Below are 27968 nucleotides of genomic sequence, written 5' to 3'. Positions count from 1 at the left end.
TGTGTGGAGCTGATCGTAGACTCAGACACATATATCATATTTTGCTCATCTTTTCTGTGACGATTAATTCTCAAAACTGGAAATTAGTATACTTCGCAAGCAGATATGCATGCTGTATAAGACTTAATAACTGTATATTTTAATGACCTGGTGTATTTTGTCTACTGTGGGACCTTAGCACTACAGTGTTTACCTAAAAGGACATATCCCATATACATTTGTTGAATGAATATCAACGCTGATTAGTCTCTGTTAAAAATATTGATATATTCTTTTTACTGGATAGAAGAATTGCATAAACCACTGTGGCAAATGGTGTTCAGGCTGCCCCCTCCCCCATTCACATCTTGCTGCCCGTCCTGGGGTTATGTTTGGTTCTCAGTGAGATGAGTCCTCCACGGTCCTAGGTGAGTGGGGCTTGAACCTTGGTAGTCATTCTACTGGCCGGAGACTGGTGGGATGTGCATGCAGCTCCAGCCCATGAGACAGGAGGAGGAAGGAATCCATAGGGCACTGATTCTAAAACTGGGGCATGAGCAGGAATGTGCTCCTCACTGTCCATCCTGCCTCTGGATATTTTCGTGTGAGCACATGATGTCTGAAGCTGCCACAGTCAACTTGTGACCATAGGGAGGAGGAAGGAGGTGGCTCACATGCTCTGAGAGAGGTGGAGCAGAAAGAATGGGAAATCTTTTCCCCTGATAATGTCTTGAGCCTCTGACTTAATGACCCACAGAATCAACCTCCCTTCCGGACTGGTTGTTGTAGAAGAGTTTCCCCCGAACTTTCAAGCTGCGTGTTCTGTTATTTTCAAGCTAAAGTATCATCGCTGATAACTGACACAGACCACAATTAGTTGATGGATTTTTGGAGTTGACTGCCATGATTTTTGGAGTTGACTGCTAGAATGCTCAGAGTCAAATTTAATGATAAATCATTACCTTATGCCAGTCTGAGTTCTAACAACATCAAACTGACATTATGCATGTTATCTTCTTCTTTCCGGAACCTAGTCTAGACAGACAGACCAGGAACCTTTACCACGCAGTGGAAGTAGAAATGGGTGTTTCTCTTCCGTAGCCTGCCAGGTATCCCCTGCAAACCACGTCAGTCCTTCATGCAGGTAATTGGGCAACTGATGTGCTACTGATAGCCCCAGTCCTAGAGAAGGGGAACTGCAGGCCTCTGTCCCCTGAGCGAGGCCTCCTGCTGGGTGTGGACTCCCCAGGCACACACCTCACAGCGCTAGTCCTGACGTTTTGATTCACCTTTGTCTGTTTCCAGTGGGAATCCTGGCTCACCTAGCATCTGGTGGACACACAGTTTTCACTCTCCTGTTTCACCTCCTTTATCTGGATTGGCTTTCCGTTCTGACCCTGATAACTGGACCTACCGATGTAGGTGAAGGAGTTTGGGTTTAATCTTAATGGAGTGAAAAGCCACTGGTGGTTTTCAACAGGAGACCCAGCCCAGAGGAGCCGTTGATTTCCAGGGCTCTGCATTCCCCAGCCAGCTGCTTCCATCCTTTACCTGACCAGGGCCTCCGTGCCTTGGAGTTTCTGACTCCCCGTGGCAACAAGGCCTGGGCAATCACACCAGGGTCAAATCAAATGCTCACGCTAGAGCACACCAGCAGTAGTAACCTGGGCAAAATTACAGAATGCCTTTCACTCACAGTCCCCATTTAGGCCACATGGGGATGAAAAGGAAGTGTAGGCAGAGGAAGGAAACCAAATCACAGAATTCCCAATAAAAAGTGAGTGGGAAAATTAGTTGAAAGGAAAAAACATACCAGCAGTGATCAAAAAAGGCATGACTTCCTCATGAAGAGTACAGTTTAATTCAGAAGCAAATCCTAGAGAAACTCCTGATCCCAGCTGGGTCATCTAGTTAGTAGTTGTCTCATTAATTTTTCCCAATTATGGAAACTGTCTTCGAGGGTAGCTTTGTCTTTCTTCTGCTGTGTGTTTGTGTATAAGTGACAATGGCCTTTGGGTGGAATTCATAAAATGATGAAGGAGAACTAGGGGGTGGCTCTCTCTGCCTGAATCTTAGGTGAGTGGGTTTTTTGCTGGTGCGAGGGAACCACCTGAATCCTGAGATGTCTCCCAGTGGGCAACAGCATGTATCCTGCCTGCCCTCTCCAGGTTAAAGGAACGACAGTGTAGCACATTTCTCAAAATCTAAAAGAGGGTAAAACTTTGTAAGTTTAATTTTAAACCATTCAACTTGGCCATCTTAAATAACCCCAACTTGTTAGTTCATGAGAAACAAAACTGAATCTGAGATTTAAAAAATATATCTCAGGATTCCTGGGCAAGATGACTGAATAGGAACAGCTCCAATCTGCAGCCCCCAGCGAGATCAATGCAGAAGACATGTGATTTCTGCATTTCCAACTGAGGTACCTGGCTCGTCTCGTTGGGACTGGTTAGACAGTGGGTGCAGTCCACAGGGCATGAGCAGAAGCAAGGCGGGCCGCCACCTCATCCTGGAAGTGCAGGGGACAGGGAACTCCCTCCCCTAGCCAAGGGAAGCCACAAGGGACTGAGCCATGAGAGACGGTGCATTCCAGCCCAGATACTGTGCTTTTCCCATGGTCTTCGCAACTCGAAGACCAGGAGATTCCCTTGGGTGCCTACACCAACAGGGCCCTGGGTTTCAAATACAAAGCTGGGCGGCCGTTTGGGTAGACACCCAGCTAGTTGCAGGAGTTTTTTTTCGTACCCCAGTGGCACCTGGAATGCCAGAGAGACAGAACCGTTGGCTCCCCTGAAAAGGGGGCTGAAGCCAAGGAGCCAAGTGGTCTTGCTCAGTGGATCCCACCCCTATGGAGCTCAACAAGCTAAGATCCACTGGCTCAAAATTCTCGCTGCCAGCACAGCAGTCTGAAGTTGTCCTGGGACACTCTAGCTCGGTGCGGGGAGGGGTGTCCACCATTACTGAGGCTTGAGTAGGCAGTTTTCCCCTCACAGTGTAAACAAAGCCTCCTGGAAGTTCAGATTGGGCAGAGCCCACTGCAGGGCCACAAAACCGCTGTAGCAGACTGCTTCTCTAGATTCCTTCTCTCTGGGCAGGGCATCACTGAAATAAAGGCAGTAGCTCCAGTTAGGGGCTTATAGATAGAAGTCCCATCTCTCTGGGACAGAACACTTGGGGGAAGGGGCAGCTGTGGGCACAGCTTCAGCAGACTTAAACGTTTCCTCCTGCTGGCTCTGAAGACAGCAGCAGATCTCCCAGCACAGTGCCTGAGCTCTGCTAAGGGACAGACTGCCTCCTCAAGTGGGTCCCTGACCCCTGTGCCTCCTGATGGGGAGACACCTCCCAGCAGGGGTTGACAGACACACCCTACAGGAGCACTCCAGCTGGCATCTGGCAGGTGCCTCTCTGTGATGAAGCTTTCAGAGGAAGGAGCAGGCAGCAATCTTTGCTGTTATGCAGGCTCTGCTGGTGATACCCAGGCAAACAGGGTCTGGAGTGGACCACCTGCAAACTCCAGCAGACCTGAAGAAGAGGGGCCTGACTGTTAGAAGGCAAACTAACAAACAGAAAGCAATAGCATCGATATCAACAAAAAGGATTACCACTCAAAAACTCCATCTGAAAGTCACCAACATCAAAGACCAAAGGTAGACAAATCCATGAAGATGAGGAAAAACTAGCAGAAAAAGGCTGAAAATTCCAAAAAGCAGAACAACTCTTCTCCTCCAAAGGCTCACAGCTCCTTGCCAGCAAGGGAGCAAAACTGGATGGAGAATGAGTTTGATGAAGTGACAGAAATAGGCTTCAGAAGATGGGTAATAAACTCCTCCAAGCTAAAGAAGCATGTTCTAACCCAATGCAAGGAAGCTAAGAACCTTGATAAAAGGTTACAGGAAATGCTAACTACAATAATCAGTTTAAACAAGAACATAAATGACCTGATGGAGCTGAAAAACACAGCACAAGAACTTTGTGAAGCATAAACAAGTACCAATAGCCAAATTGATCAAGCAGAAGAAAGGATATCAGAGACTGAAAATCAACTTAATAAAATAAAGCATGAAGACAAGATTATAGAAAAAAGAATGAAAAGGAACAAACAAAGCCTCCAAGAAAAATGGGACAATGTGAAGAGACCAAACCTATGTTTGATTGGTGTACCAGCAAGTCATGGGGAGAATGGAATCAAGCTGGAAAACACTCTTCAGGACATTATCCAGGAGAACTTCCCCAACCTAGGAAGACAGGCCAACATTCCAATTCAGGAAATACAGAGAACACCACAAAGATGCTCCTCGACAAGAGCAACCCCAGGACACATAATCATCAAATTTACCAAGGTTAAAATGAAGAGGAAACTGTTAAGGGCAGCCAGAGAGAAAAGGTTGGGTTACCCACAAAGTGACACCCATCAGACTAACAATGGATCTCTCTGCAGAAACCCTGCAAGCCAGAAGAGAGTGGGGACCAACATCCAACATTCTTAAAGGAAAGAATTTTCAGCCCAGAATTTCATATCCAGTCAAACTAAGCTTCATAAGTGAAGGAAAAATAAAATCTATTACAGACAAGCAAATACTGAGGGATTTTGTCAACACCAGGCCTGCCATACAAGAGCTCCTGAAGGAAGCACTAAACATGGAAAGGAAAAACTGGTACCAGCCACTGCAAAAACATACCAAAATGTAAACACCATTGACACTATGAAGAAACTGCATCAACTAATGGGCAAAATAACCAGCTAGCATCATAATGACAGGCTCAAATTCATACATAACAATATTAGCCTTAAATGTAAATGGGTTAAATGCCCCCATTAAAAGACACAGACTGACAAATAAGATAAAGAGTCAAGACCTATTGGTGTGCTGTATTCAGGAGACACATCTCACGTGCAAAGACACACATAGGCTCAAAACAAATAGCTGGAGGAAGATTTACCAAGCAAATGGAAAGCAAAAAAAGGCAGGGTTTGCAATCTTAGTCTCTGATAAAACAGACTTTAAACCAACAAAGATCAAAAAAGACAAAGAAAAGCATTACATAATGGTAAAGGGATCAATTCAACAAGAAGAGCTAACAATCCTAAATATATATGCACCCAATACAGGAGCACCCAGATTCATAAAGCAAGTTCTTAGAGACCTACAAAGAGACTTAGACTTCCACACAGTAATAGTGGAAACTTTAGCGCCCCACGGTCAATATCAGACAGAACAATGAGACAGAAAATTGACAAGGATATTCAGGACTTGAACTCAGCTCTGGACCAAGCAGTCCTAATAGGCATCTACAGAACTCTCCACCCCAAATCAACAGCATATACATTCTTCTCAGCACCATATTGCACTTATTCTAAAATTGACCACATAATTGGAAGTAAAACACTCCTCAGCAAATGCAAAAAAATGGAAATCATAAAAACAGTCTCTCAGACCACAGTGCAATCAAATTAGAACTCAGGATTAAGAAACTCAGTTAAAACCACACAACTACATGGAAACTGAATAACCTGCTCCTGCATGACTACTGGGTAAATAATGAAATTAAGGCAGAAATAAATAAGTTCTTTGAAACCAATGAGAACAAAGACACGTCATACCAGAATCTCTGGGACACAACTAAAGCAGCGTTTGGAGGGAAATTTGTCTCACTAAATGCCCACAGGAGAAAGCAAGAAAGATCTAAAATTGACATCATAACATCACAATTAAAAGAACTGGAGAAGCAAGAGCAAACAAATTCAAAAACTAGCAGAAGACAAGAAATAACTAAGATCAGAGCAGAACTGAAGGAGATAGAGACACTAAAACTCCTTCAAAAAAATCAACGAATCCAGGAGCTGGTTTCTTTGGAAATATTAACAAAATAGATAGATTGCTAGCCAGACTAATGAAGAAAACAGAGAAGAATCAAATAGACACAATAAAAAATGATAATCACTGAGATCATCACTGATCCCACAGAAATATAAACTACCATCAGAGAATACTATAAACACCTCTACAAAAATCTAGAAGAAACGGATACATTCCTGGACACATACACCCTCCCAAGACTAAACCAGGAAGACGTTGAATCCCTGAAGAATCTAATAACAAGTTCTGAAATTGAGGCAGTAATTAATAGCCTACCAACTAATAAAAGCCCAGGACCAGATGAGTTCACAGCTGAATTCTACCAGAGGTACAAAGGGGAGTTGGTATCACTCCTGCAGAAACTATTCCAAACACTGGAAAAAGAGGAACTCCTCCCTAACTCATTTTATGAGGCCAGCATCATCCTGATACCAAAACCTGGCAGAGACACAACAAAGAAAAGAAAATTTCAGGCCAGTATCCCCAATGAACGTCGATGCGAAAATCCTCAGTAAAATACTGGCAAGCCAAATCCAGCAGCACAGTAAAAAGCTTATCCACCATGATCAAGTTGGCTTCGTCCCTGAAATACAAGGCTGGTTCAACATACACAAATCAATAAACGTAATCCATCACATAAACAGAACCAATGACAAAAACCAGATGATTAGCTCAACAGATGCAGAAAAGGCCTTTAATAAAATTCAACACGTCTTCATTCTACAAACTTTCAGTAAACCAGGTATTGATGGAACATATCTCAAAATTATAAGAGCTATTTATGACAAATCCACAGACAATATCATACCGAATGGGCAAAAGCTGGAAGCATTCCCTTTGAAAACCGGCCGAAGACAAAGCTGGCCCTCTGTCATCACTCCTATTCATCATAGTGTTGGAAGTTCTGGCAGGGCAATCAGGCAAGATAAAAAAAAAAAGCACGTTCAAATAGGAAGAGAGGAAGTCAAATTATCTCTCTTCGCAGATGATATGATTGTGTATTTAGAAAACCCCATCGTCTCAGCCCCAAAACTCCTTAAGCTGATAAAGCACCCTTAGCAAAGTCTCAGGATACAAAATTAATGTGCAGAAATCACAAGCATTCCCATACACCAATAATAGACAAACAGAGAGACAAATCACGAGTGAACTCCCGTTCACAATTACTACGAAGAGAATAAAATACCTAGGAATACAACTTACAAGGGAAGTGAAGGACCTCTTCAAGGAGAACTACAAACCACCACTCAAGGAAATAAGAGAGGACACAAGCAAATGGAAAAACATTCCATGTTCATGGATAGGAAGAATCAATATCGCAAAAATGGCCATATTGCCCAAAGTAATTTTTAGATTCAATGCTATTCCCATAAAGCTACCACTGACTTTCTTCACAGAATTAGAAAAAACTACTTTAAATTTCCTATGGAAGCAAAAAAGAGCCCGTATAGCCAAGACAATCCTAAGCAAAAAGATTGAAGTTGGAGGCGTCATGTTACCTGACTTCAAACTATACTACAAGGCTATAGTATCCAAAACAGCTTGGTACTGATACCAAAACAGTTATATACACCAATGGAACAGAACAGAGGCCTCACAAATGACACCACACATCTGCAACCATCTGATCTTTGAAAAACCTGACAAAAACAAGCAATGGGGAAATGATTCCCTATTTAATAAATGGTGTTGGGCCAGTTAGAATGGTGATCATTAAAAAGTCAGGAAACAACAGGTGCTGGAGAGGATGTGGAGAAATAGGAACGCTTTTACACTGTTGGTGGGACTGTAAACTAGTTCAACCATTGTGGAAGACAGTGTGGCGATTCCTCAAGGGTCTAGAACTAGAAATACCATTTGACCCAGCGATCCCATTACTGGGTATATACCCAAAGGATTATAAATCATGCTACTATAAAGACACATGCACACCTCTGTTTAATGCGGCAGTATTCACAATAGCAAAGACTTGGAACCAACCCAAATGTCCATCAATGATAGACTGGATTAAGAAAATGTGGCACATATACACCATGGAATACTATGCAGCCATAAAAAAGGATGAGTTCATGTACTTTGTAGCGACATGGATGAAGCTGGAAACCATCATTCTGAGAGAACTATCGCAAGGACAGAAAACCAAACACCACATGTTCTCACTCATAGGTGGGAACTGAACAGTGAGAACACTTGGAAACAGGGCAGGGTACGTAACACACCGGGGCCTGTCATGGGGTGGGGAGGAGGGGGGAGGGATAGCATTAGGAGAAATACCTAACGTAAATGACGAGTTAATGGGTGCAGCACACCAACATGGCACATGTATCCATATGTAACAAACCTGCACACTGTGCACATGTACCCTAGAGCTTAAAGTATAATCATAAAAAAAAGAAAAAGAAAATTTAAAAATTAAATAAATAAATAAATGGTGTTGGGAAAACTGACTGACCATATGCAGAAAATTAAAACTGGACACCTTCCTTACACCTTATACAAAAATTAAGTCAAGATGAATTTAAGATTTAAATGTAAGATCTAAAACCATCAAAACCCTAGAAGAAAACCTAGGCTATAATACCATTCAGGACATAGGCATGGGCAAAGACTTCATGACTGAAACACCAAAAGCAATGGCAACAAAAGCAAAAATTGACAAATGGGATCTAACTAAACTAAAGAGCTTCTGCACAGCAAAAGAAACTATCATCAGAGTGAACAGGCAACCTACAGAATGGGAGAAAATTTTTGCAATCTGTCCATCTGACAAAGGGCTAATATCCAGAATCTACAAGGAACTTAAACAAATTTGCAAGGAAAAAACAACCCCATCAAAAAGTGGGCAAAGGATATGAACAGACACTTTTCAAAGAAAGACTTTTATGTGGACAACAAACATATGAAAAAAAAGTTCATCATCACTGGTCACTAGAGAAATGCAAATCAAAACCACAATGAGATACCATCTCACCCCAGTTAGAATGGCGATCTTTAAAAAGTCAGAATACAGGCCGGGCGCTTGAGCCCAGGAGTTCAAGACAAGCCTGGGAAACATAGGGAGACCCTATCTCTATTAAAAGTCAGCTAAGTGCGGTGGTATGCATCTGTAGTCCAAGCTACTTGGAAGGCTGAGGCAAAATGATTGGTTGAGCTCAGGAGGTCGAGACTGCAGTGAGCTGTGATCATGCCATTGCATTCCAGCCTGGTGACAGAGTGAGATCCTGTCACAAAAAAGCAGCCAGGTACGATGGCTTATGTCCGTAATCCCAGTACTTTGGGAGGCCCAGGCGGGTGGATCACGAGGTCAGGAGTTTGAGACCAGCCTGGCCAACATGGTGAAACCCTGTCTCTACTAAAAATACAAAAATTAGCCAGATGTGGTGGCAGACACCTGTAATTCCAGCTACTTGGGAGGCTGAGGTAGGAGAATCACTTGAAACCAGAAGGCGGAGGTTGCAGTGAGCTGAGATCACGCCATTGCACTCCAGCAACGCTTTTACACTGTTGGTGGGAGTTCAACCATTGTGGAAGACAGTGTGGCAATTCCTCAAGGATCTAGAACTAAAATTACCATTTGACCCAGCCATCCCATTACTGAGTATATATCCAAAGGATTATAAATCATTCCACTATAAAGACACATGCACATGTATGTTTATTGCAGCACTATTCACAATAGCAAAGTCTTGGAACCAATGCAAATGCCCATCAAGGATAGACTGAATAAAGAAAATGTGGCACATGTAAACCGTGGAATACTATGCAGCCATAAAAAAGAATGAGTTCATGTCCTTTGCAGGGACATGGATGAAGCTGGAAACCATCATTCTCAGCAAACTAACACAGGAACAGAAAACCAAACACCGCATGTTCTCACTCATAAGTGGGAGTTGAACAGTGAGAACATATGGGCACAGGGAGGGGAACATCACACACTGGGGCCTGTCGGGGGGTGGGGGACAAAGGGAGGGAGAGCATCAGGAGAAATACCTAATGTAGATGATGGGCTAATGGGTGCAGCAAACCACCATAGCACATGTATACCTATGTAAGAAACCTGCAGGTTCTGCACATGTATCCCAGAACTTAAGCATAATAAAAAGAAGAAGAAGAAAAAAATCTGTTTGAAGGGCATATTCGGTAAATAAATGATGGTATTTGGCTACGTACAACTCCTATTTGAATATTCTAGCATTTTCAACACTACTTTTTCATTAGAATAAACAAGAAATTATTGTTTACTCACCATTGCTTTATCTAATTGCTTAAACAACAAGTACATCATTTGCTCAACGATAAGATAATGGTAAGATTGTACAAGGAGGAAAAAGTGACAGAGCGTGCCGCATACTTTTCAGAGGCGTGCCTTTGTTGTTGAAATGTGGCTAGGGCATGGCAGGACCCACAGTTGGAGTGAAAGCAAAGGCTTAGAAAAACTCAAGCATCCGAGGGCACCTCATTCAAAGACAATGGAAAACTCACAAATCAGTGTGATGCTTACACTGATATTCAGAATGGAGCCAGGCACACACAACAAAAAATAGTCTTATTAAAAGTTTCGAGATAATTCTTTCTGAAAGGTCTTTTTTTCCTCTCTCTATTTAACAATGATACATTGCTTTACACAGATTTGCAGAGCACTACAAGACAAGACAAAACATTGCGGGGGCTGAAAGGAGTATGGAATTCCAAATAATACAATTGCTTGAATTTGTAGAAAGACTGATAATTAGCAGTGAACAGCAACAAATGACATCGTTCGCTAATTTGGGCAAGCAGGAAAACGTAATGGAATCTGGCTCATGATTGTAAGAGGAACTGCCCTATTTACCTTTCCCATAGCCAGAAACAAAAGATCCACACACGATTTAAAACTGTGGTTACAAATAAAATATTTGGTGCTTTAGTTCTTTGTTTACTCAAAACTATTTTTTCTCAAAATTTAACTCTAAGGGTACATAAGGCCATGAGCTACAACATAAAATTACTTCCCCTTTGCCCTAGCAAAGAATTAAAAAAAATAAAATAAAATAAAATAAAAAGAAAAAGAAAAGAAAACACTATCACATGAATTTCTGACAATGTTTTGCGGGGAAAAAGTGACATTTTTTTCAGTAGCAATGGAATGTTTTTTTAGTGGGTGGAAACAGTAACAGCAGACACTTCGAAACATAATACTACTTTTCTATTTAATGGAAAAAATACTTTCAAACACATTGCAGTTTATAGAAATATCTGTGTACAGAAAAATGAAATGTATTGCTCGTTTTCAGAATTATAAAAATCAGAAACTCAAGAAAATTTATTTACATGAACAATAGAAGATTTTTTTTGAAATCTAATGTAAAGAAATATTTTTAATAGTCATCGTGTTAAGGTGGTTAGGTAATTAGTGCTTTCCTTTTACAAACAAATTCTGTAATGTATGTGTGTGTATGAAAAGGAAACAATATAAATCAGTATTTTTAATATGGATATTTTAAGTATGGGAGTGCATTTAAGACAATATCATTCATTTAACTTAAAGCCATATTGCACCATATGTAGTCCTACTCGTTTAGAATCACAGGTAAAGTATTGATATAATTATCAATATCTATTAGATGTCCATAGTACTCTATAAAGCAAATACTCAAATTGGGCACAGTGGCTCATGCCTGTAATCCCAGTACTTTGGGAGGCTGAAGCAGAAGGATCACTTGAGCCCAAGAATTCAAGATCAGCCTGTCTCTACTGATAATTTAAAAAATAAACTGGGTGTGGTAGCATGCACTTGTATTCCCAGCTACTATGGAAGCTGAGGCTGGAGGATCGCTTGGGCCAAGGTGTTCAAGGGTGCAGTCAGCTGTGATCCTGCCACTGTCCTTGAACCTGGGTGACAGAGGGAGACCCTATGTCAAACAAACAAACAATAACAACAAAAGCTGAGACATTTTTATACCAAAAATGCATTAAATGAAAAAAAAAAAAATCCAAGCTGACCATTTTCTTTGTGTACCACCCACATTCCCACAAACCTCATACAGGAAGACCTCTCTAGAATTCCTATCATTTGGCCATTCAGTCTTTGCTATCATTTTAATTCCAATATTCTGCTGGGAGGGGAACACAGAAATACATAGTAACCAGTGATTGCAAGTCTAGCTGAGCATCAGAATTACATCGGGAGCTGTTTGTGAAAAGCATTATAAAGTTATATACGGTCATTCAGGGGAAGAGTAGAGAATTGTAAAAATTAAAAATGAGAAGTTCTTTGTTTCTTTCTTCTACCCCACAACCATTTCCTAGAGTTAAATCCTGTTAACAGTTGAATGTACAGTTACGCATTACATCACCACATTTCGGTGAGCAATGGATGTAGCACGGGGTGTCCCATAAGATTATAATGGTGCTGAAAAATTCCTGTAGCCTAATGATGTCATAGCTGTCCTAATGTCATAGTGCAATGCATTACTCATGTTTACGGTGATGCTGGTGTAAACCTACTGTGCTGCCGGTTGTACAAAAGTATAACATGTGCAATTATGAATGGTACATAATACTTGATAATGACAATAAATGACCATTACTGGTTTATGTATTTACTATACCGTATTTTTTATTATTGTTTTAGAGTGTACTCCTTCAGATAGGGACAGGCAGCAGAGAAATTCTAGGTAGAAAAAGGTGAGTCCCTGGCAAAGCCCCACACTCAAGCCAAAAAGCCTAAGACCGCAGCCCAAAGTGAAAACTTGCGTCCCTGTTTTCCTGCTCAAATGTTGCCTTTTCCTGAACTACGCATGGCCCACCCCACCTCCCACCCCACACTCAACCGACAGAGAGAGGAGAAGCAGCCGGACATCAGACTGGGCCCCTTTGGATTGGTTGCTGTTATTCTCCTGATTTTTCAGAAACGCCCATTTCTAAGTTTAGTTTGATTACATGGCACTCGGCACGAGTGACCCATTCTGGTTTGGTCTGGTCTGTTGGGGTCTAGTGCATAAGCTCAGTCCCAAACAATGACGTCCCATAAACTTTATTTCACAAAGCATACAGGAGGCGTGTGGAAGTGGAGTGCATGCACACTATTTTAAATTCCGTGAATCATATTATGCATATACTGTTCTGCAACTTTTTTTGGAACATTTGTTTTCTCATTTAATCTGTGGCAAAGACTTGGTGATTTACTCGTTGAATACACTGAACCAGAGGCGCTCTGGACAAGAGATTTCTGGCATAGCCAAAAGCTTATCAGGCAGGTTCTTGGCAGGAAACAGATGGCACACTTTCCTCAAACTGCAACGAGGGAGAAAACTGGAAGTCTTCATGATGACAAATGTGTCCCAGTTTCACTCCCGAGTACACAGACAGCCATGTATTCACTCCTTTCTGAGGAAACTGACCACCCAAAAAAGAAAAAGCAAATGTAAAGATAGACCCTGTCACAATATCCCCGCATGATACTCACAATACACCAAGCGCTGCCTGAACACACAGAGCTTCCAAATTAATCTTTCAGAGCCTCATTTTAAAATAGGAACAGACCACGCGGGATCACTGAACATTTGAAGAAACCCAGACATGAAAGAACAAAACAAAGAAACTCACAGGGACAGAGAAAGCTCAGGAAGCAGAAGGAAATATACATATATAGATAGATATTCTCAAAGTTATCAAAAAGAATTTCCTCCATGAAACAACTGATCTTAAAAAAAATAAGAGCATTCAGACAACTAAAACTACTCTGGGAAATTAATGTTATGATAGCAAAAATAAAACATGCAATAGAAGGATTGGAAGATAAAGTTGGGGACATCTCTCAAAGAATAAGGTTAAAAAGCAAAGAGATGCAAAATAGGAAAAAAAGGATACAAAAATAAAGTCAGAAAAGAGATAAGAATTTCCTGGTAGGAGTTCCAGAAACAAGGAACAGAGAAAACAGAGAGAAATATCAAAGACATAATGTAAGAATATCTCTCCAAACTGAAAGGTAAGAATTTTCAGAGCAAAAATTTCCTGTTGAGGGCACAGCACAATGAATAGGAAAAGGCAAATATCAAAGAACATCTTTATAACGTTTCAAAATAACAGGGATAAAAAAGAAGACTCTAAATGTTTCTACAAGGAAAAAATAGGTCATATGTTTCCAGAAGGAGAATTCAAATACCTTGAAGACAATGGGGCAAAGCTTTCATGCTTTTGAGGGCAAATTATTTCCAGTCTAGAAATATAAACCTAGTCTGAAATTCAATTAGGAATGAAAAGAAGCTGAATGCACTCTTCCCCTGGAGTTCTCTAGGCTTTCACTGCAACCTCACCTGGAATTGCAAAACCCTGTGTGATTTAGGCTCTGCTTGATGTGCTGAGAAGGATGGCAGAAATCTTATCTCAGAAGGCCCTGTGAGCTATCTAGAGATCAACACCAACTTTGCAAGTCTGAAGTTCATAGATGTTACCTTACATTTTTGAGATGAGAATATTTATACATGCCCAGCTTTCTATTTCTCTGTTCTCCTGATGCCTCAATAGTAACTCAACATTGCTGCTTAAATATAAACTCATTAGGACTAGACCAAGCCCCAGAGGAGACGGGAAGATGTGGCAAGGGGAGAGTGCTCCACAGGAACCCAGGACGGAGTCTCACCCACTCAAAAAATGCCTTTTGGGCCAGGTGTGGTGGCTCATGCCTGTAATCTCAGCACTTTGGGAGACCGAGGCAGGTGGATCGCTTGAGGCCAGGAGGTGGAGACCAGGCTGGCCAACGTCGTGAAACGCTGTCTCTACTAAAAATACAAAAATTAGCCAGGCATGGTGGTGCATGCCTGTAATCCCAGCTACTTGGGAGGCTGAAGCACAAGAATCACTCGAACCTGGGAGGCAGAGGTTGCAGTGAGCCGAGATCACGCCACTGCACTCCAGTCCGGGTGACAGAGCGAGATCCTGTCTCAAAAGGAAATAAGGAAAGAAAGAGAGAAAGAGAGAGAGAGAGAGAAAGAAAGAAAGAAAGAAAACAGGAAAAAAAAAAAAGTCTATTGACCGGCCAAGTTAATAACATATTCAAAAGACTTCTACTCAGGAGGCTGAGGCAGGAGAATTGCTTGAACGCAGGAGGCGCAGGTTGCGGGGAGCTGAGATCGTGCCACTGCACTCCAGCCTGGCGACAGAGCGGGACTCCTTCTCAAAAAAGAAATTTTAAAAGACTTCAGCTTGGTAAGGGCTGTGAAGTGAGCACAAGCTAGATTCTCTAAATTTGCTCTAAAATTCTGATTTAATAAGGTATATTTGTCTCATCTTTTCTAGTCTGAGAATCATTCTAAATGATAGGGAAAACATACAAACTTCAGTGGATTTTTTTAAAGGAGGGTTTCCTGATATCTTGGCCTATGCTATTTAAAATCCTTCCTCCTTGTATCTCTCTCTTTTCTCTCTCTTTTTTTTTTTTTTTTTTTTTTTTTTTTTTTGCGGGGAGTGGGCTTTTGTTTGTTTGCGACAGAGTCTCTCTCTGTCGCCCATGCTGGAATGCAGTGGCGTGATCTTGGCTCACTGTAACCTCCACGGGGGCCACCGGCACGTGCCAACGCGACGGCTAATTTTTGTATTCTTTTGTAGAGATGAGATTTTGCCATGTTGCCCAGGCTGGTCTCGAACTCCTGGGCTGAGGCGATACATCTGCTTCAGCTTCCCAAAGTGCTGGGATTACAGGCATGAGCCTCATGCCTGGCCTTGCTTCTCATCTCTCTAAAAATGTTTTTGTTTTTTTGTTCTGTTTTGTTTTCAGACTTACTGCAATTTAGCACATTCTGAATATTGGCCTTTCTAACAATATTTTTACAGGCCTGGGCTATCCTTCTAAATCTATTTTTGATTAGGTTTCCTTTTTTTTAATTTGTTTTATATTCATGCTTTTAAAATGTGAGCTCACTGAAAGCACATTCACAGTTTGGGGTACTTCTGGCTATTCTTTTATCAGAATCACTAATGATTACATTGATGTAATTCTGGCTTCTGAGAGGTTCCCATTCACTGTATTTGTCAGCAGAAGTAGGAACAAAGAAATGGTTAATAGCTCTCTGCAGGCTCTCTGTCACCTCATGCAGGCTGTAGGATGCAGCAAACCTCCTGAAGGCTGGTGACAAGGGCACGTAATTGACCTCCAGAACAAGTTTTTTAAAAAAATTATATTTATTTATTGAGACAGGGTCTCACTCTGTCACCCAGGGGAGAGTGCAGTGGCATGATCTCGGCTCACTGCAACCTTCGCCTCCCCAGGTCAAGCGATTCTCATGCCTCAGCCTCCTGAGTAGCTGGGATTACAGGCGTGCACGACCACGCCTGGCTAATTTTTGTATTTTTAGTAGAGACAGGGTTTCAACCATGTTGGCTAGGCTGGTCTTGAACTCCTGACCTCACCTGATCCACTGCCTCAGCCTCCCAAAGTGCTGGGATTACAGGCATGAGCCACCGAGCCCAGCCCAAACAATTTATATTTTTTCTGGTTTTTTTCTATGCATTGTAGCCTGCTGCTTCCTGGAAGCTTAGGATCTACCCTTTGTGCAGTGGGTCACAATCCCGCCTGCACATTTTAATCACCCAGGCAGCTTTTAAAGCACACGAGTGCTTGGGCCTCACCTCAGACTAAGAGAATTGGTATCTCCGAGGGCTGTGGCTGCACTAGAATGCCAGACAGACCACCATCCTGATGGCTTTGTGACTGAAAGAACACCACCCTAGGAAATGGGCATTATTTGTTGTAACTTTAGTTCTGCTGTGTATGAGCCATGCAACGGTAGACAAGCTCAATAGAGTGGACTGGTTAATATGATTCCCAGAATCCAATCAACCCGGTATGCATCCTGGCTCTGCCACTTACAAGCTGCGTGACCTTGGGCACGTTATTTAACCTCTTCCGAACTGTGAGCATTAATAACATTATCTACTCGTTGAAGTTTTGAAAGGATTTAATGGGAAAATGTACGTAAAGTACTACAGTGCCTGAGTAAACACTAAATGTTAAAAATGTCTTAATAATTGTTGCTCATTTACTTAATCTCTCTATCCTCCATTATTTTCACCTGGAAATGAGAATAACAATAAAACCTACCTCATAGGGTGGTTCCAAAAATTAAAGAAAATGAAAGATTCCCAGCATTATACCTATAGCCCATACTGCAGCATAGTAAACACTCAAAATGTTGCAGTTGTGATTACTAATTAGCATATGAAAAGCAGCAAAACAAGGCCGGCGCGGTGGCTCACGCCTGTAATCCCAGCACTTTGAGAGGCCGAGGCGGGCGGATCACGAGGTCAGGAGATCGAGACCATCCTAGCTAACATGGTGAAACCCCGTCTCTACTAAAAATACAAAAAAATTAACCAGGCGTGGTGGCGGGCGCCTGCAGTCCCAGCTACTCGGGAGGCTGAGGCAGGAGAATGGCGCGAACCCAGGAGGCGGAGGTTGCAGTGAGCCGAGATTCTGCCAGTGCACTCCAGCCTGGGCGAAAGACCAAAACTCCGTCTAAAAAAAAAAAAAAAATTTTTAGAAAGAAAAGCAGCAAAACAATACCCGTCTGGTCTACACCACCGTGGTGTTGTGATGTGACAGGTGGCGAATCCATACGGGTCTGCAGCAACCTCAGTCCTTGCCTCCTCGGAAGAAAGAATTCGACGGAGGCGCATAAGGCAGAGAGAGAGACCTCGGCAAGTTTCAGAGCAGGAGTGAAAGTTTATAAACACACTTTAGAGCAGGAACAAAAGGAAGTGAAGTACACTTGGAAGAGGGCCAAGCAGGCAGCTTGAGAAAATGCGTGCAGCTGGACCTTTGACCTGGGGTTGATAGGTTGGAGTACTTCCAGGGGGTTGCATCCCTTCTCCCCTGATTCTTCCTTTGGGGTAGGCTGTCCACATGCGCTGTGATCTGCCAACCCTTGGGAGGGGCCACAGGCGCAGTGTGTTTGCGCAGCTTTGCACATGCTCTCTTGAGGCGTTCTTCTCTTACCGAATGTTCCTAGAGGAAGATTATATACAAATTAAACTCTGCCATTTTTCTGGTACTATGTGTGCTTGAGCCCACTCGCCCAAGATCTGATCGAGAAGCTGCTGACCACCAGTTTCAGGTTTTTTTCTAGCTATTGGGAGATTGCCTTTCCCTGGCGCTGGCTGTGACCAATTATTATTCTAGAAAGACAGTTTAATAACCTGCTGACCATCTCCTGATGGTTGCCTGACACCCTTGGTGGTGAGGGGCTGTCTCCTGGCCTGTTCATGTCTGCCTTACCATCTACTCTAAGAGTAATACTCAAATTAGTTCTTGGAAGTGAAAAGCACTGCTGTTTAAAAAAACGTAAGGTATGTGTGTACGTATATAATTTATTTCTAATACAGATGTAGACATGTATTATGAGGTTCACTTTGCCAATCCCTTTCTATGGTAGGTTGAATGTTTCCCCAAAGGTTCACATCCTAATTCCCAGAACCTGAGTGTACGTCACTTTATATAGTAAAGGAAACTTTTCAGGTGTGGTAAAGGAGATGGTGAGATTACTCTGGATTATCTGGGTGAATCCAATATAATCACAGGGGTCACTGTAGGAAGGAGACAGTGTGATCAGAGTAAGTAGTAGTAGACGTGATGATGGAGCACAAAGTTGAATTGGAGGCCGGGCGTGGTGGCTCAAGCCTGTAATCCCAGCACTTTGGGAGGCCGAGACGGGCGGATCACGAGGTCAGGAGATCGAGACCATCCTGGCTAACACGGTGAAACCCCGTCTCTACTAAAAAATACAAAAAACTAGCCGGGTGAAGTGGCGGCGCCTGTAATCCCAGCTACTCGGGAGGCTGAGGCAGGAGAATGGCGTGAACCCGGGAGGCGGAGCTTGCAGTGAGCTGAGATCCGGCCACTGCACTCCAGCCTGGGCTGCAGAGCGAGACTCCGTCTCAAAAAAAAAAAAAAAAAAAAAAAAAAAAAAAAAAAAAAAAGTTGAATTGGAATGAGGAAGGGGCTTTGAGCCAAGGAATACAAATGGCCTCTACAAGGTGAAAAAGGCCAAGAAATGAATTCTCCCGGAAACCTCCAGAAAGAACCAGCCCTGCCAACACTTTGATTTTAGCGAATCGTTTAAGACTTCTGACATCTAGAACTATAAGAGAATAAATTTGTGTTCTTTTAAGCCACTAAGTTTGTGTACTTTGTTACAAACAGCAATAGGAAACGAATATATTTCCCTTGAAGTCAAGGAAAATGAGAAGTAAAAGTCAAGATGGTTGACCTGCTGACTGCTTTGGGGCACAATATGTTCATGACCTTTATTTACTAGTATTTATTTTTTTTCTGAAGTAGAGACATAAATTGATTGAATGGATTTTTAGTGTTTAATTCTTCCAAGAAAAGAGTTGCAAAATAAATTAAAAAGGAGTTTAAAATAAATTAAAAAGGAGTTTAATTTTAAGTAAATTAAAAATTTATTTAAAAATAAATTTAAAAAGAAAGAAAGGAGTTGCAAAATAAATATTTGTTGAAGACTTAGTCTATGCAAAATTTTGTGTAAAATACTATCTGGTAGAAATAAAATTGGACAGCAAATATTACACATTTTTATACAGTGGGAATTTGAATAGATATAACCTGATTATCTCAACACAAGGTCAAAAATACAAATCAATATTGTTTCCTGGTACCTAACAATATAGTTATTTAAGAGTATCAAAATCATCAAAAACATGTTTTTTAAAATTATTCATGGTAATAAAGGAGACCTATGTTGATAGTAGGGATTTATCTAGCTGTTTTGACTTTGTTACTATGTAGGTATGGTTGCCAGATTTAGTAAATAAAAACACAGAGCACACAGTTACATTTGAATTTCAAAAAAAACCATATAATTTTATATATAAGTATGCATATATTTGCAGAATATTTATACTAAGGAAAAATAGTAGTTTATCTGAAGTTCAAATTTAATGGGGCCTCTTATATTTTATCTGGCAACTCTAGCTGTATAGCTATTGGTAAAACCAGTTAATATACAAGCAATCTCTATTTATTTACTTTAGCACATTTATGAAAATCACATCAGAAGAGAGAACTGTAAAATAAAGATCACTTTAATCCCACTAAACATAAGCTTCTGCTTAACCAGAAATGACCATTTATATTATCAGATACCACTGTACATTTGGTCAATTAAAATGCAAATTGAGGCTATTTTTCCTGATGAACATACTTCAGAGATGGATAAAACTCATGAATAATGGATTAATGGTGAAAAATGATATATGGGTTTTAATGACACTGTTACATAAGTAAATCAGTGAAATCTGAAGCAGGAAAAGGAATTAATGGTTGTATAATTATAAGATGCTCCATGGATTATAAAACAGCAAGGCATCTCCTGAGGGGAATTTGGCACACAGCGTCATTTCTAGGAAGTATTGGGGCACACATAACCACATTATATGCTTCCTTCTCTTCCTAACCATCCATTTTATACAGCTGAAATCTAGTTAAATAAATTTCCAAGGCTCTCTGGGGAAAAAAGAAAGGTCACAAAAAGGCAAAGGAAGAATAGCCTCCTCATTTCCTTTAGAAATTTGGGGAAGAGAGTGTAGAGTGAGGGTATTGCTGTCCAGTGTAGCAATAACCAATAGGGAGAGGAAGAGAAAAAAAATCAAATAAACCTCTTTATTTTCTCTTGCATTTCTCCAACAACGAGCCCCTCTAAGACAAATGACTGATGCCATCTATGGTCTAGAGATGACCTCAAACATGAAATCAGGAAACTGTAAAGTATGACCAGCTGTAATCTTTTACAGATGTCAGGGTTCCGGTAGTTGTAGATTTTAGGGAGCAAGAGACCAGTCAGTTGGTAATTTGCAAATAATAGATGTATCTTGACCATCAACAATGTTCAAAAGAATTATTCCAAGATGTTTCCAAGCATCAATTCACAAAATGCACTTGTTTTCGTGTGCTTTTTGATGTTCTTTCCTAACCTTCTCCCCCTTCACCCTCAGCACCCTGGACACAGCAAGCACATGTCAGGCCCCAGTCATAGCCCTTTCTCTGGAGAGTGCTTTTTTAAAATCCAACCATGCTTCCTACTACTTCCCAATTCACCATCACCAGTACTGAGAATCTAGAGGTAGTCCTCATACGCATTTTTAAAAATTATTCTTCTCCATAACAATATCATTTTGCTCAGATCTGTGGCTCTATGAAACACAGGTCAAGTGAATTAAATGAAAGTTTTGCTCTTAATAAATACATTTCAATGTAACAAACTGTCTTATAATTTTGATATATTGATCATCAATTCTCAAGTTTGAGAGATAATCATACTTAAATTATCTCAGATTGATGAAAATAAAATGTGCTTTTCATTCACAGAGGAAACATAAAAGATTAGTGATTTGAAGGAAAGCCAAAGCAGAGAAAAAGCAAAACCCTACAGGTGGTTAAGAGTTTAACAAAACTACGAGCGGCCGCAGTGTGATTACAGTTTATCATACTTGGTTCTAAAGCTAAAACGAATGTAAAATCATATAATAGATGCCACATTACTGATATTTTTCCTTAATGAGGCCATCTTTTTTACTGTCAAAAATAATGTTGAATTAAAAGCTTGAAATTGTTTTTACTTAAACTTCTATGAGAGTAGTTTCTTTGACATAATCATTTGAGAGGAGGGTGTCTAAGGAGCAAAGAAGTAAGGGTAAGGTTAATATACTATTACTTAAGAAAAGACCAGAAGCCATAAAGACTTCCCAATGCTTCTCTTAGAACTGATATTTTATACAAACATTTATAGATTTTGTGGTTGTTCTACTTTAACAAATTCTATCAAAAAGTATTTGCTCAGCCAAGTGTGGTGGCTCATGCCTGTAATCCCAGCACTTTGGGAGGCCAAGGCAGGTGGATCACGAGGTCAGGAGTTGAAGACCAGCCTGGCCAACATGGTGAAACCCTGTCTCTACCAAAAATACAAAAATTAGCCACGCGTGGTGGTGCACAACTGTAATCCCAAGCTACTTGGGAGGCTGAGGCAGGAGAATTGCTTGAACCCAGGAGGTGAAGGTTGCAGTGAGCCGAGATCGCACCACTGCACTCAAGCCTGGGCAACAGAGCAAGACTTCATCTCAAAAAAATAATAACATTAAAAAATTTAAAAAGTATTTGCTCGCTTTTTCACAGCAATGCTGTGGTTCCCCAGAATACCCTTCTCACCATTATAAGTCATTTTATTATCTTAGGTTACACATAAATAAATCATTTCTTTGCTTCATTGTCTTCCATTACAATTCCCTGAAGTTCATTATCCAATGAAGCGGTGCTATATTTTTTAATACCAGGCATTTTAATGTTGAGTTGTCAGTAATTAGTCTATTGTTTTTCCAGTGAACAAATCTGGATATATATCTCATACAAAATTTACACAGATATTTCAAGTAGGAGTAGACCACAAAAATTGCATTTCACCTGAAAATGTCATTATTACTAATATCCCTTTCCCAACCCTCTCATTCACTTTTTAATGATATCTTAATTAATTTTTCAACTATTTATTGCTAAATCTTTTTTTTTTTTTTTTTTTTTTTTAGACGGAGTCTCGCTCTGTTGCCCAGGCTGGAGTGCAGTGGCCGGATCTCAGCTCACTGCAAGCTCCGCCTCCCGGGTTCATGCCATTCTCCTGCCTCAGCCTCCCGAGTAGCTGGGACAACAGGCGCCCGCCACGGCGCCCAGCTAGTTTTTTGTATTTTTTAGTAGAGACGGGGTTTCACTGTGTTCGCCACGATAGTCTCGATCTCCTGACCTCGTGATCCGCCCGTCTCGGCCTCCCAAAGTGCTGGGATTACAGGCTTGAGCCACCGTGCCCAGCCTTATTGCTAAATCTTTAAAACTTAATTTTAAAAGAGAACAGTATTGTGAGCACCCCCATTGCACACACTAGGATATTTTACCTTGATTTTAGTAAGCATCTCCTAAGAAAAGGATATTCTTCTGTATAATGATGATACCATTATCATACCTAGGAAAATAAGCAATAATTCCCTATTATCATCTAATGCTCAATCTATTTTCAGATTTCCTTAATTTTCTGCCAAATTTTTTCATCGCCGGTTTTATTTTAGTTCTTTTAAAATTTAATGTTATATTCGTGCTAAGTGAAAATTCTGAGCCAATCTTTTATGTGAATATATAAATATATATCCTATTTTGTTTATGTATAAAGGCTTGATTAGATCCAACTAAGACACTGCTGGCCATTTTATAGGTTATGTGTCTACATCATATTGCATCCCGTCAAGAGGCTGTAATGTTAGATTATTGACAATTATTTCATGTAAGACAGAGACCGCAAGATCATTCTATTGTGGGTACTTGTAAACTTTGTGATTAGCAAATATAGTGAGTCAGCTATAATTTAGCAGATGTGGTACTAAAAATCATCAGGTATGAAAAATTGCAAAATAAAAACCACAGGGTTTATGGGGAAAATCAGGTTAAAGATACAACACACAAAAGCTTCATCAATGACACATTTTTTTAAAAAGCAGGAGCCCAGTAAAAATGACAGTACAGTTTTACACATGTAAAATGGTAAAGAAATGCATGTAAACTATATGAATAGGGCACTTTGCCCTGAAAAGACCTGAAGTTTGCATGTAGAAGCAGGTGACAGGATGACTCTTCTGGATTAAATCAGGTATAAGCAAGTGCAAAATCTGCATTGTGTTCAAATTGTTCCCTAATATATTTATATAGAAGTAAACTGTGGTTTTAAAACAAGCTGTAGAAGAACATAATCTGTGGGTTAATACTTTGACACCCTATGTATATCCTATTTCTCACCACCCTTTCTCTTACTGGTTTTAGCATCCATTGATTATCCCTGTCCGAGTCAATTACTGCAGTAGCAGTTGCAAAATGGTGACTTTCTAATTCCATCAATCCTTCTACATTTATAAGCTGACACTGGTCTGCAGACTGTTTTTCCTCTTCCGTATGGGGGATGATCTCAGTATTACCCTTTGTACTAGGCACAAGTCTAGTCCTTCTTTTGGGGGTTGTCCTTCGAATGTTTTAAAGTCATGATTTTGTACTCCCTCAGTCTTCTTGCCTCCCAATTTCTTTAACTGTTTCTCATAACACATGCTGTAAAATCATTTCACTGTCCTGATCACTTTATTTTGAGTAACCTCCGATAGCACCTAGACAATAAAATTTTTCAGATGGGATTTGATGGAAAGGATGGAGAAAACTGCCTTTCTCACCCTGGACATTACCCTTCTTGTCTTGCAGCTCAAGGGCAGCGTAGCTTTGCTAAGAGTCACGTCTTGCTGTTGACTCATATTTTCACTATGATTGCTGAGCTGCATTTCCTTCAATTTCACTTGTTCATTTTTTTTTAAGACCAAATATCATGAACTTACTGTGTTAAATCTCATCTTAGTAAATTCAACCCAATTGTGCAGATCTTTCTGTTAGTCAGTTTTCTACGCTGGCTATAAATCTACAGAGCTTCATATTGTCATCTAAGTCATTAATAAATTTGATCAGCAAAGGGCCAAGGACAGAGCTTGCCCTTGATTAGGGTCATTTTGACATGTCCTGATTACAATCATTCACCCAGGGCTCAGTCTATCACACTGTTCTTGCCTCCAGCTAACATTTCTTCCTTTAATCCTTAAAGATATCATATGAGAGACTTTGTCAAATGCTTTGCTGAAGTTCAAATACCCTGAGTCTATACTTTGCCTCTTAATTACCCCTTTAGTCACACTGGCTAGTGTGGCGTCACATGGTTTTGGTGAAGCCATCCCATAGCCTTGTGATCCTGGCTTCACTTTCAAGGAGCCCACAAACTGCTGAGTATCAACCAACTCATTCATCAAGGCAACAAAAGCAACTGTTTTCAAGAAGTGAAAATGAAATATGTTTAGGAAGAATTACCTTAAAATTTGAATAAACTATGAATTTATAATGCTTGCTTATTTAAAATTTTTTAAATTTCGACTGTGCTTTGAACATGGATGAATGTTACAGAATTATGAAAATATAATAAATGGCAGTATGCCTACTTGATTCCAAAAGAAGATCTTTCCTTTAAGTTTTTGATGCACTGTCTTAATTTTTTAATATATTTTGAACAAATTCCCATTATTGTAAAGGATTTACAGTTTTTTTCAAAGGATAAAGTGTTGAAGTCAGTTTTATTCTCCAAACCTGCTTTTAAAATTTTTACATCATTAGTTTGTAACACCACCTATGAAGCCTCATTAAATAACATTCCAACATTACTAACTTTATGTGATGTGTGATAGGCCTATAAATATACCTAAACAGAGAAAGGAGAAATCAGTTAACAGAGTTCAACCAAAGGGATCAATCAGTAATTTTATGGCAGACGATCCTGAAAATGGATTGATCTGTGTTAAAATTCTAGCATTGAGGTTATGAGAGAAATTCATGCAGTTGAATCTATGTAGCATTATTTCATAAAACTAAAATACGAGTGAGAAAAAGTGTGATGACTATTTTTGTATAAACGTAGAACTCTAAAGAAGTGTTTTTGGCAATACATTTTACTAGACCTACGACAAGACTATCTTTGCCTTTGAATTTATATAGGAAAATCAGTCTGTAGCACAATTCTCAGTTTTCTCTGGTGAGTTAATGCTGCTGAAAACCAACAGAAGTTTTGTGATTAAAATTTTAGAGACATGTGTATGTCCTCATTCTGATGCAGTTCAGTGTTTGTTCTGTTTATTTTAAGATGTTAAGACAGTTAAAGAGCTAACACCCATGCTTAAGGATCTTGAGACATAATGTGACTATGTAAATCACGTAGTAGTGTAATATATCATATATATAAAATACATAATCCTTTAATAGTAGAATGTCAGGCATCTAATCCAAGAAAAAGAATATGCTTAGTATTATCACAAAATGTAGAAGCATAATTTCAATGTTACAAAGTAGAAAACATTGAAATCAACTTACATCAATTCAAGAACTAATAGCCTCAACCCTATTTAAAAGAGGATAATTTAATTACTTTGTTTCCTCGAGAGGAAATGAGCACTTTACCTTTTATTTATTTCATGGAATTCCATGAGGGATTCATAATCTAAATATTACTTGGTAATTTTCATCTTATGTTGAAATATCAATCTTTTTTCTAAAATGTCCAATACTGTAATTGTTACATTAATCAAGAAATAAAACTCAGAAGGCAAATGATTTCCTTCTCTTCACATTGAAAACAAAATATAAATTGTCTGCTTCTTTTCAGTGATTTTTAAAAACCTAGATAATCACTATATATTTTTAAATCAAGATAATTTAGTATTATTGTTTATCATGCTAACCTATATTTTAGAGAATTATGGGATATATATTATACAAATGAAACCAATTGGTTAATAGTAAACTACACAAAATCTATTTTATTATGGAGAGTTTAACATTAATTTCAGTTGACCTTCCTATGAATTTATTTATTTCTTCTCCCTTCTTTCACTCCGTCTAAATAAACTCTATGTTAATTACAAACTGAGCTCTGGCTCAGTAAATTACTGATCCTGCTTTTTATCTATTTGTAGTGAGTTACTCAGGACTATAAAATTAGTGGAATAGAACACTGTCCAGTTTCCATGCCAATTACTTTTAAAATAAACCTCTTTTAAAATGAACACTGTGCTAATATGTGCATTTGATTTAGAAAATGATTTGTAAAATTAGAAGAAAATCTTGGCTTAGCTTTTATAATGCCCTAACAATCCAAGTCCATTATCTTCCTCAGATTGATGAGTTCCACTGTGGATGGCATTTAATTAAATAAGGTAATGCATGTTCTTATTAATATGAATGTCCTTATTTATCTTATATGAGGGAGTTCACATTGTACAGAAAGTCAGATTGTAATGGTTACGTTAAAATATTTTTCGGGCTGGTGAATACAAAAGGCTTTTGAAATGTAATTGCTCTCTAAATAATTATTTTGTTCTAAATTAATTTCACAAATTAAGATTCTAGTTTTTTTCTAATCTGTTTTTAGATAAACAGAAGGTCTTTGATTCTTAGATGTGCTGGTCATGTTTATTTTACTTACCTTTACAAAAATAAACTTCCCCCCTTTTTAATATAAACATATTTGTGTATAATTCACAATAGTAAATGATCCATAAAAGTAAAGACATTTCTGGAAAAGAAAATCCTGACATAATTTGTTCTGAATGTTAACATCTAACATTATGTCACAATTTCTATCAGAAATAGATATCAAATAATGCATGTACTCCATGAATTACAGTCTCAGCTTTGACAAGTAAATTCCAAAGTAAGAAAGAAAATAGGAATGTAGCCATTTCTGGAATATAAAAACATTTAGATTAATTAGTATCCTTTCACATATACATACACACACACACACACACACGTACAATAAATGGCATAATAATGGATTTCAAATTATGGAAAAAATTTATATAAAGACAATACGGAAAAAATTTCTATTTGCAATAAATGTTACAATAAAAAATGGGGTCAGGTGGAGGGGATTTTTATTGGCCCAATGAAAGAAGGTCATTACTTTCCACTGATAAACAATGGAAAGAAAGGAAGTTGCTTACTAGGAGTAGTTTATCAGAAGAATAGATAAGAGAAGAAGTTTTCTGACCAATTTAGACATGCATTTAACTAGAAAGAAAAAAGAAGAAAGAGAAAGGGTAGTTAGAAAAAAAAGGAGAGAAAGAATGGAATTCATGTGGATCAGTGAAATGTACAGGTCATTTAAAATTATAAGTTAAACGATTTTTAAATATTTTCTAAATATTTTCACAGAAACCTAGTAATTATTATACAATAGTTTGAGAAATAACAGAAAAGCCAATTTGATTTTAGTTTAATTTACAAATCATAGCCTCTGTGGGATGCTAATGGCCTCAAAGCAGGCATCCAGATTGATGTTAATTAGTTAATTATGTTCTCAAAGGAATATAATTTCAGAGTGTTATTTCTAAGATATTGTAGAAGGTAATGAGGCTCTGAAATTATAGCTCAAATGGCATTAATAAAGAAGAAAAACCAATGGCAGAAAGTATTAAAACATATGGGAAGATAAAAGAATGATGGTATAAGTAAGTATGTCAGAG

At 39.4% G+C, this 27968-nt stretch overlaps 1 long non-coding RNA gene across 2 annotated transcripts in view; it reads right to left on the bottom strand.

Moving 5' to 3' along the window:
- The window catches only part of LOC105476944 (uncharacterized), an 84277-nt gene that overhangs the window by 26236 nt on the left and 30073 nt on the right, over positions 1–27968 (bottom strand). Inside the window, exons 3-4 of one of the 2 annotated variants that reach the window (XR_984348.1) lie at positions 17636–17823; positions 12659–13217 (exon numbers count right to left, since the gene is read on the bottom strand). The exons of the other annotated variant lie outside the window; for it this stretch is intronic. This is a non-coding gene — a long non-coding RNA (uncharacterized lncRNA). Of the gene's footprint in view, positions 1–12658; positions 13218–17635; positions 17824–27968 lie in introns of those variants that run through there. 2 annotated transcript variants of the gene reach the window in all.

This window comes from Macaca nemestrina, chromosome 19, assembly GCF_043159975.1.
Source record: "Macaca nemestrina isolate mMacNem1 chromosome 19, mMacNem.hap1, whole genome shotgun sequence".
NCBI lineage: Eukaryota > Metazoa > Chordata > Mammalia > Primates > Cercopithecidae > Macaca > Macaca nemestrina.
Note: the sequence above shows the minus strand (reverse complement) of the source record. Positions and strands in the feature narration are given on the sequence as shown.